The following is a 10,738-nucleotide window of genomic DNA, read 5'->3' as shown; positions in this document are numbered from 1 at the left end:
GAAAGAGAGAGAGAGAGAGAGAGAGAAAGAGAGAGAGAGAGAGAGAATAAAAAGGAAGAAAAAGAAAACAGGAGAAAAACAGGAAAAGGAAAAGAGGAAAAAATATATAGAAGTGACGTGGCACGTGTGAGTTAACACGAACGTCGTATACACGTAATATGCCGCAGGGGTGTTACGTGAAATAGAGAGATGGGAGAGAGAGAGAGAGAGAGAGAGACGTAAAGTTTTCTAAGCTTTCCCTTTTATTTTCATGTCGATGGGAGACGAATGCCCTGCGATAAACAGACGACGACCATTACCCGCGATGCAGTATGGCGTCGTTTTTCTCCCTTCAAGAGAAATGTCTACGTATAGAAACGAAAAGAAAGAGAGAGAGAGAGAGAGAGAGAGAGAGAGAGAGAGAGAGAGAGAGAGAAAGGTCGGTGTGAAGGCACGAAACGTCGAAAGAAAAGGACAAAATAAAAGAGATTCCTAGTCGTTTCCGCCAACTATACAGTGAACTGTCCTTTCGTTTCTAGCAATCACTTTCCCCCTTTATCATCTCTCTATTTTTTTTTTTTTAACTCTCTTCCTTTTTCCCTTTAACAAATTTTTGTATATCAATTTTTGTATTTATTTTCATACAATAGAATAAGAGGGCAAAACTACACTAACGTTTTTTTCAACACTTAATCATAAATCATGTATATATTTTTAAATCTCTGAAATAATGATTAATTATATGCATAATAATATTCGATTAATGTCAGTGATAAAACTTAACAGATCGTCCTTGTTACTTAGCTCTCGTTACGTAACACCGACCAAACGACAAATTGCGCTCCTGCAACGACAATGAAGCACCACCGGTCACGTAATATCGAAACTTGGAAAGTGCATAAATTTCGAGTTACCATGCTCGGGCGAGCGCATCGCTAGTGTTCGCAATGAAATACCGGTCGAGAGATATTCACGTCCAACGATTTTGTTCTCCCGTAGAAAAATATTCCAAGAATGAGAAACTTTCGAAACGTAAAGGATACGCATGGATTCGATAAAGGAACGAAAAACAATTTTATCGCGAAATATACAGGAGGCACATATTAAAATTATAATAAATCCATGGCCCTTCGTGTTATTGTTATTAAATGATAAGGATCATTTTTCAAAAGCATCATTTTTCATAAACCGATTATATTGAATTTATTTGGACATCAAATCCAACTTACACAATCTTACTAAGTTGAGTATAATCGTATCGTTTAAAGTCTCTTTAGAAAATTACTCTAGCTTATTATCAATGTATTATTTATTCGTTTATAGTTAACGAATTAACATTATTCTTCCCTTTCGTTAAACTAAAAATTGACTTATCTATTTATTTTCTTTTCAGAATATACGATTAAAAATAATAACGGAAGTGGCATAGGTGTAATATGTAAGTACACATCTAGATATATCTAACGTTATCTGATTCATAATTGTACGAATTGGGTATTAGAGGAACTTAGTCTACACGCGATAGAGATCTATTTTCTCATTGATGGAGTAGTAAGACGAGGTCGCTTCAATAACGCTACCTACAATACCATGCAATTCATCGATCCTTAGTACAAGACGCCATACCACTCCCTCCTATGCGTTAGCTCCTATATAACTATATTATCGTTACTCGATAAGACTATACGTAGAGAACATGACATTATAGCTATTATTTGGATTCACGAGCTCCTAGATATAGATACGATCCTGAATAGTTCCTATTGTTCCATCTAAGCGAGAATAGGTAGTCTTGCGATAAGATAAACATGCTTTTCAAGAACGATCGCTTTTCTTGAAATCTATCAAATGATCAGTCGGAGTGATCTTACGTTTAAAGTCTAATCACGAATCTGAAGTTTCGTCTTATCGAGAAAGTTCATGAACATATTCGAAAGAAAAAGAGAAAGAGAAAGAAAAATAGAGAGAAAGAGAGAGAGAGAGAGAGATTGAAGTAATACAATGGCTGAATTAACCAAACGATAATCTCAATTATTCGAACGGTGGAAACTCTGAAAAGCAAGTTGGTTTATTTTCTCGTGAGTGAACAAGAATGTGCCGTGAGACGGCATTCAGAATATAAAGAGGAAGGAGAAGAGAAGAGTATGTTGAGTAAAAGGGGTGGTAGTAAGAGTGGAACAGGATGGTCGTTAACCGACACACGAACTCGATACTTTCCTCGTCGATGGGCGAACTTCGAACGTTTCTATGCTTCGCGTATGCATATATTAAAGAGCGTTGGGCGATGGCGCGAAACACATAAATTTCTTAATACCGAGGTGAGAGGAAAAGAGAGAGAGAGAGAGAGAGAGAGAGAGAGACGTGAGAATTTTAGATATTATTGTATATCTATGTCGACTAACCACAAGCGAGCATGATGATAATCGCACAAAAGCCGACGTTTCTCTAAAACTCTCAACTTCTCTCTCTCTCTCTCTCTCTCTCTCTCTTCCTCTACCTATTTCTCTTTTTCTCTTCAGTCGCAATTGCTACTTCCTTCGAGATTATTCGCTGTGTTTTGCAGGCTTACTCGTAACACGTCGTAGGAATCGTCGAAATGTTTGTACTTGCGTTTACTCTAGAAAACCCGCAAGCCCAGCTCATTTTCTACGAAGTCCTTCTCTCTCTCTCTCTCTCTTTCTCTCCCTCCCTTTTTCTTTTTTTTTTCTTTTTTTCTGTTCTCGTTCTTTTTCCCTTTTACCTCACCCTTTTCCTCATCCATTTTTTTCCCTACCTTTTCACGTGCTCTCCCATTTCTGCACGTAGCGATCGTTACAATATTTTCTTCAGGGGAAAAAAGAATTACGCTATTGTTGCGTGAGAAAGGTCTACAAAATATAGAAATGGAGATAAAATAATAGTTAAGCGAATCACGGATAAATTTGATCGTAATGACTTTAGAGATAGGATTCATTATATGTGATATTAAATTGATTATAAAATTCTTATCGTTTCTCTTTGGAAATTGATTTTCTTTAAAGCTCTAATCGTTAGTGATATTCTTTTTTCTCCCTTTTTCTTTTCCTTCTTCTTTTTTTATTTTTTATTTTTTTTTTTCTTTTTGTAACGACACTACGCGAAAAGAAACTAGCACGTTTGCGACAATTTTGAAGATGGAAAGGAAGGGAACTGGCTGATTTTACTCGCAGGATGCTATTTCTTCTCGTGACACAATTTTGACGTATCCAGAAAGGAGGTCAAAATCTTATGGCTCACGTTCGAACGCTTTTGCTGGCGTATCGCCGAATGAGCCATTAAAGCGACCACCGATGTAGGACGTATCTCGTAGCTTTTCGTCGTTCGAGGATCAATTCGCGGTACGTTCGTTGGATCGTTAAACGAGAAAAAAAAGTTTTCTCGTTAATAGTCGCGCACGAAAAATTAGATGTCTATCGACTGGTGGAAATAAAAAGAATGGGAAAGAAAGAGAAAGATATTTATTTCGACTATTATCGACAAAAATTCATCGATAAATTGTTGGTGATAAATAATAAAGAATAATTACGATATAGATAATTAATACAATATAACGTTTTAAAAACAGATTACAGTATAACTTAGCTGGATATATATATATATATATATATATATATATATATATATAAAAATACGAACAGAATGAGGTAGATAAATTTTGGGAAAAGGATAAAGAGAAAAAGAAAGCCGAAGACAATGTTTATCGTAAGTAGTAAAAGGATGTTCAGAAAGGTGGAAACAGAACACGGAGAAGTTCGCTTTTGTCTCTTTTCAACTGACTTTCTCTCTCTCTCTCTCTCTCTCTCTCTCTCTCTCTGTCTGTCTCTGTCTCCCCTTTCTTCCTTCTGTATCGCTCGTAGACGTCAAGACGCAAGATTTATTCCGCTCGATACGAAGCGGAATGCGCGAGGAAACGAGCACTCCGAACGACCTACCGGGAAATGGTAATTGTTCCGAGCTTGGCGATACGTCTACTCGTCGTGGATTTGTCGATATATCGACTCCAACGTCCGTCGAGAACACGACGATATCTACGATTTCTCCCACCCCCTCCTCCCTACTACCATCCCTTGTTCACGATGTACCAGAGAAAATTAATAAATCTGCAAGCGAATGATTCAATTTTCTCGATGCTCGTAATGAAACACGACCAGTTCTTTTCCAATCGATTTCCGATTTATTACGAACCAAGGCCAGTCAATATAACACTGATAACAATATTGACAGTGAGTATAAATGACGATGTTAAACGTTAAAATTCTCTTTGACTTTATGTATCTAAGACATTTCGTTCATTTCTATTTATGTACGTATATAACATGGTTTAAGTAAATATCACGAACATTGTAAAAAGAAAGTAGATTCTATTGTCGAAGTTTTATCGTAACAAAAGAAAGAAAGAAAGAAAGAAAAAAAAGGCAAAAATTCTGTTCGTTTTTAAAAGAAGCAAAAAAGAAAAAAAAAGGAAAATCATCAAATAAAACAGATAAAACAGGTGAAGATTGGATTGAACGAGAGAAGGTAGAATTTTCTCTGGAACGATAGCTGAAGCGATGAAGAGTGAAAATTCGCATAATCTTTCGCCTCGAAGCGTCATTTCGAAGCTTCAGGATATTTTTACTCTTTTTTTTTTTTTCAGTAACGTTATCGCGGCTGGTGAATTGGTCAAGCCGGATTTATTGCGCGTCGATCGAACTCGTCCATGACGATGAATGTCCTTTCTCTCTCTCTCTCTCCCTCTCTCTCTCTCTTTTACACACATAGAAGAGCGCAGGTACACACAAATTCCACATTTCTCTTGCAGATCCCAAGCAAACACGAGATAATTTATTCGGTGGGTGAATAACGCGGGTAGAGCTGCGGATTCGCAATAATAATGCAACGTTTGCGAGCTCGACACGCTCGTCTCTCTAACCGAGCGTGATTTTATTTGAGCGTTCCCGATTTTAATGATCCACCAGGATTGAGATCGATCTTTATCGAGAGAGAAAGAGAGAGAGAGAGAGAGAGAGAGAGAAAAGTCCCTTCTCAAGGGATCTAATTCAATTTTTTAATCTCTGTCTTGGGAATCTGAAGTAATGATGAAGGAAGCTGAGAAGAGAGGAGAAAAGTTTCAGCGGCTTTAAAAGATGACCCAGCTCCGTGGTGGTCTATCGATCGTTGACCTAAATTTTAAGAATTTATTCTCTCTCTCTCTCTCTCTCTCTCTCTCTCTCTCATGCTCGCCACGCAACGACCGTATTAATTAAATTAATATGTTCTACTTTCTTATAATCGTTAAAGTGCGATACCACGACAAATTTGTCCGATTTTGTATGAAACGTCTTTATCTATTTGTCTAGTTTTCTAAACTATTAATGAATCTATAGAGATCGATAGAGATCGAGAAAAATGAGGAAAAAATATCTTTAACGAAACGGTTATATTTTTTTGATATTTTTTTTCACTAGAAATAAGTAACTATGAGAGAGACAAAGTATCGAAAAAGTTTCGATTTCGGATAACCACAGCCTGGAATCTACTCATATTTATTTTACTTTTACCATTGGGGAAACGTATCCTCGAAAGTCGTGACAACAAACTTTTTGCGAAAGTTTCATTTCAGCCATTCGAGTCAGATCGGGGAAATAAAAAATATCATAAAATTAGAGAAAACCTCGGTGACGTTGGCACGCTCTCCTTCCGATCCTAACGAATTTTCTCTTGGAATCCTTTACTAAACCTTTCTGCTTTTTTTCTTTCTTTCTTGTTTTTTCTTTTTCTTTCTTTATCACACCAAAGTTTCTTTTTCCCGTTATTTTGTATGTTAGAATTTTTCGCGTTTCATTCATGTCAAATATATCGTTTTATTACTTGCAAATTGAACAAATTAAATTTATAAAAAAATAACATACTATCCGATATTTGATTGTCATAACGTAAACAAACAGTACAAGCATGAAGTATTATCAAAATTATTTTTAAAATTATATTCTCTTTTTAATTATCTATTTTACAAAAATGTTTTAACTTTTCGTTAAAATATACATTTAATTAATTAGAAATACGAAATGCTTTTGAATAAAAGAGAAAAAAAAATATATATATATATATATAATTAAAATGATATAATTAAACATAATTACAATATAATTAAAATATAATGTAAAACAATGTATATGCACACATATACAGAAAGAGAAAGAGAAAGAGAGAGAGAGAGAGAAAGAGTAATTTTCTTTCGTTGTATCGGTATATGTTGATTTAACGATCGAAAGGAATGGCCATAGGTGATAACATGAGCAAATCGATAATACTTAGCTGTCTCGTTCCCAATTCATAGCCAAAGTTTGAACGTCGTGGGCGTTAGAGCCCGTCGATGAACCGCTTACATCTCACTAATTACACCAGCGTATAATTTGAGATATCCGCTTTCGTCGCTCTTCCCCCTCCTCGATTCTACTACCTCTTGGTCTCTATATTCATCGATAGGTAGCCGACAATTCCAATTGGTTCGGTATTCCTCTCCTCTCTGTCTAGGATGCACAGCAGCTTGATAGAATCGGATAACGAGCCTATATATCCCAAGAGGCGATTAGACAATTAAAGGGAATCAGTTGTGCCTAGCGTTAATCGATCTTTGTCTTTCTCTTCTCTTCCTCTTCTACTTCTTCTTCTTCCTCCTCTTCCACCTCCTTTGTATCAAACGATTAAAAAGACCAGCCAGTTAACTATACTCTTGAATTGCTAGTTGAACCGTTCAAAAATTAGGTATCAAAGAGAGCGGAGAGTTACACAATCGCATAAACTTTTGCGTTTCTCTCTTGCATGGTAATGGATAACCATTGGATTCAGTATGAGGGATCTAAATTTCGTAGAAAGCTAAAGTTTCCGACGAAATTTCATGTTTCGTCGGAGTAGGAAAGACGGGAGTTTTGTCCGAGTTAGAGGATTCGAGAATGTGAAACGTCTTTCCAAGTTCCAACCGCGTCATTACGACTCGCCTTCTGTATCAAGCATATTCTTCGAAACTCCTTTGGGTGCCGTATAAAGCTACCCTCCTACTTCTTCTCCTTTTCCTCCCTCTTCTTTCTCCTCCTTTTCTCCTCTTCTTCTCCTCTTTCTCCTCTTCTCCTCCTCTTTCTCCTCGTGAAATTCAGATTTTATGAGGATAAGTAAGAGGGCCGCGGCCTCGGGGAAGGCCTCCCGAGATGATAAAAAGTTCCCGTTTAACGATTCGCGAGATCGAAATCGCCGAGGGAAGATACTATGTAAACTTTCACAGAGAAATTTCATACTAGCAGCTATTACCAGAGCTTCCTTCTATGTTCTCTCAAAATTTTCTTCGATTATTTCTTTTTCCAAATGTATAGGATAAAAGTCAGAAAAAGAAATGGAAAAAACGTATGATTGTTATTTAATTTCTTGAAACGAATTTTACGATCGAATTTATCCAATTATAATACTTTATCTTGAATGGATGGAAAAGTTACGTAAATATGTTGAATTTCAGAATATAAACATATGCATGGCAAAGAAGAAAATCACTTTGATAATCCATGATGCGATTTCGATCTTTTCGCATTTGAAACGTTGAGAAGCTTTGAAAGTTGCACGATGCGAGTTACAGATTTCCATATCTCAACTTAATCATACGTCGCGTTGTAACGAAGTAGAGAAGAGAGAGATAGATCTTTGTAGTCTCAGTAGAGATTGTCATGTTGCTTTCAGTAGGAAACCAATATCTTGGTTCGAGCTAACGAGTTCTCGACTAATTATAGAACACGCATATTTCGTGAGAATTTGTCTATATAACCAAGTAAAATGAAATATAATGGTATATGTATGTATGTGTGTGTGTGTGTGTGTGTGTATGTACGCTTACTTATATATCTACGTATAGTCATGAATATGTTTGTGTATCCTTTTGCATTGAGTGTTTTCTAACGAAATATTACACCATCTAACGAACATTAGGATTTCCTTTCCGAGCTACTAACATACGTATTTCGAAGAATCTTCCAGATTAATTAAATCTCCACGGTATCTGTACGAAAGTGAATAATTCCGGCACTTTATTATTCATTTCAAATAGAATGCGCTTTTACCTAACGAAGTCTTTTACGAATTAGATTCTAGAAGAGCAAATAACGTATTGGTTCTTATTCGAATCGAGCTTGGAGTATTTTAAACGTTAATTTCCATCGGGAACAACTCTGTTTACTGTTTGGCAAGAAAATTACTTTCTTCGTGTGCATAACGTTGATTTTGATTCACGTTGGAAACTTCTCTGTTGATTGTACGGTATTCAAGAATAGAGAGAGAGAGAGAGAGAGAGAGAGAGAGAGAGAGAGAGAGAAAGAGATAGAGAGAGAGGGGATAGAGAGAAAACGGTAACTCGTACATTTATTTGTCGAGTACTATGTACATCCTACGTGTACACATTCGCCCTGGAGGCGTTAAAGCGCGATGGCGACCCAATCTCGTTCACGTTGTTCCCTGAACGTACGAAAAACGTACGAAAAATCGTGCGTTACCCTTTCTATTGGATCAATCTTTGCAAGATCTTTTTTATATCATTTTACAAATTTTATATATCTACGAAATCGAGAATTAAAAGTTGGCAAACATTTAGTTCTTACGATATATTAATTGATTATTTTTCACTTAAATTTTTTATCGATCATAAGTCACGCCATTATTTTTATCAGATACTTAGCCTAAGTAATATTTGATTTTCCTCTATTCATTTTTTTACTCGCATAACTTACACGTGATTCGTATCGAGTTTCAAAGTTCAGTATGTGTTAAACTCGGTTATTAACGTTAAGGGCCGCCGTCAGCGGCGCGACGAGTTGGTGTTGTACAACCGCATACTCGACGTGCAGTATAATTACTTGACAAATTTGTGCTGGTCGAGAATCGTGAGAAATAGAAGAGTAGACCGTAAATTATTAAATTAAAAAGATAAAGAGATAGGTTATTCCGAATGATTAATTTTATTAGATTATTTAAACTCGCAATGTTTTAAGAAAAATCCTATGTTCTTGGACTTGTTTAATTACCAAAAAAAAAAAAAAAAAAAAAAAAGAAAAAAGAAGAAACAAATAAATTTCTCTTTCGATTGATTTTCCTCAAGAGTTTAATATTACTGTATACGTATATACATATATACATATATATATATATATCTTTTTTAAATAAAATTTCAGAATTGTATATGCACAAAAAAGTGTTTAAATGTTATAATCAAAGGGTTAATTTGGCTACCACTTTCTAACTCTCCCTCTACCTCTCTCTTTCTCCTGACTCTTGGAAAATTATCGTCGAGGAAGGAGATACGATCTCGCGCAAATTACAATGAGAGATGAGGAGAAGGAGAAGAAAGGGGTGAGAAGGGTTCGTTCCCCTGCGGGCGCGGCTTAAACGAAGCGTAAGAGCGGTCGGCCAAGTCGGTATCGCCGCGAAAACCACAGGAACACTCGCGCTGGCACGCGAGTGATTACCCCTCTCGTGTAGGAAACAGACAGTGGAAAATATATAAGACTGTCAGTCCCAACCGCTTTAAACTCTACCACCATTGCATTTGCCATTGCTAGCCATCGGTCATTCTATACACACAGATACACACACATATTCACAAGATTATCCATTTCAAACTGCAACATTGTCGCTATAATGTCTCGACGATGTTACTACGTTGCTCAACTTGAAATTATTCGTTCGTCCTTTCATCTGTCTCTTTCACTATCTTTCTTTCTCTCTCTCTCTCTCTCTCTCTCTCTCTCTCTCTCTCCTTCTCTCTCTTTTTTCTTTTTTTCCTCCTCTTTTTTTCTTCTTAACTCAAACCAAAGTCATCGGGCAAAGACGTAGTAAAAAGGAAAGAAAGATAGAAAGAGTTGCTTCTCAACGTTTCTCATTTCCATCGGTTCCCCGCTCATCACCTTCACCCTCCTCACGCAGAAGTCGGATGAAGCGAACAGATCGTTTCCTCTAATTTTTTACAATCTAATTTTCTACATCGTTGCATCGTCGGGTTCTCTCGCATGCGTCGTTAATTGCACCGATCGTATTTTCTTTTTCTTTTTCTATCCCTTCTATTCCTTCCCTCTCCCCCTCTCTCACTCTTTCTCTTGTTAACGTCCTTTTCGTTTCGTATCTTTCGTCCTTGTCGATTATCCAAACTGATCGATCGATATCCTCCTTCTATCGCGTGCCACGAAAAGAGGTATTGCTCTTAGAAAGACTTTTAAGTTCGTGATTTGTTATCTAAAGTCAGAGAAAAGAGGGAGTATAAGAAATGGGGTTTGAGTAGTTTTCTTAGAATAGCTCTTTTCCCTTCGTACCTATGACTTCGAATAAATCAGCATGAGCTTTTTTTTTTTTTTTTTGTATTCTTTTTTTATACCCACCATAGAAATTTGTGGAATCGCATTTTTCAACCTCCTCTTTTTTCTCTCCCCCCAATGTGAATACACATTAAACGAGAAATGTTCCCGTTGATAGAACTCGTCGGGTTTTCGATGGTACTTTCTTTTTCGATTTGTACGAAAACGTGTCTCCCGAGCAAACAATTTACACCTCATCCATTTACCTATCCTTCACTTTTTCGTTTATTTCTTTCTCTATATTGTTGCAGCAGTATAGTGGACTTGGAGAAAAAGGAAAAGGATAAAATTCCAATATGTTGCTTGAAAATTTTGTTTAAGGGTCATATCTACAATGCTTTTGGTTAATTTCAGGATTACTTTGACGTTCAGAAAGA

At 36.5% G+C, this 10,738-nt stretch overlaps 1 protein-coding gene across 1 annotated transcript in view; it reads left to right on the top strand.

Annotated features, from left to right (window-relative positions):
- The window catches only part of LOC118440145 (uncharacterized), a 129,856-nt gene that overhangs the window by 43,791 nt on the left and 75,327 nt on the right, over positions 1–10,738 (top strand). Inside the window, exon 4 of the mRNA XM_085661361.1 lies at positions 1,373–1,417. The gene's annotated coding sequence lies outside the window, so the exon portion shown is untranslated. The remainder of the gene's footprint in view (positions 1–1,372; positions 1,418–10,738) is intronic.

This window comes from Vespa mandarinia, chromosome 14 (genome assembly GCF_050613455.1).
Source record: "Vespa mandarinia isolate Hongniang chromosome 14, ASM5061345v1, whole genome shotgun sequence".
NCBI lineage: Eukaryota > Metazoa > Arthropoda > Insecta > Hymenoptera > Vespidae > Vespa > Vespa mandarinia.
The sequence above is the reverse complement of the archived record's forward strand: the minus strand, read 5'-3'. Positions and strand labels throughout refer to the sequence as shown.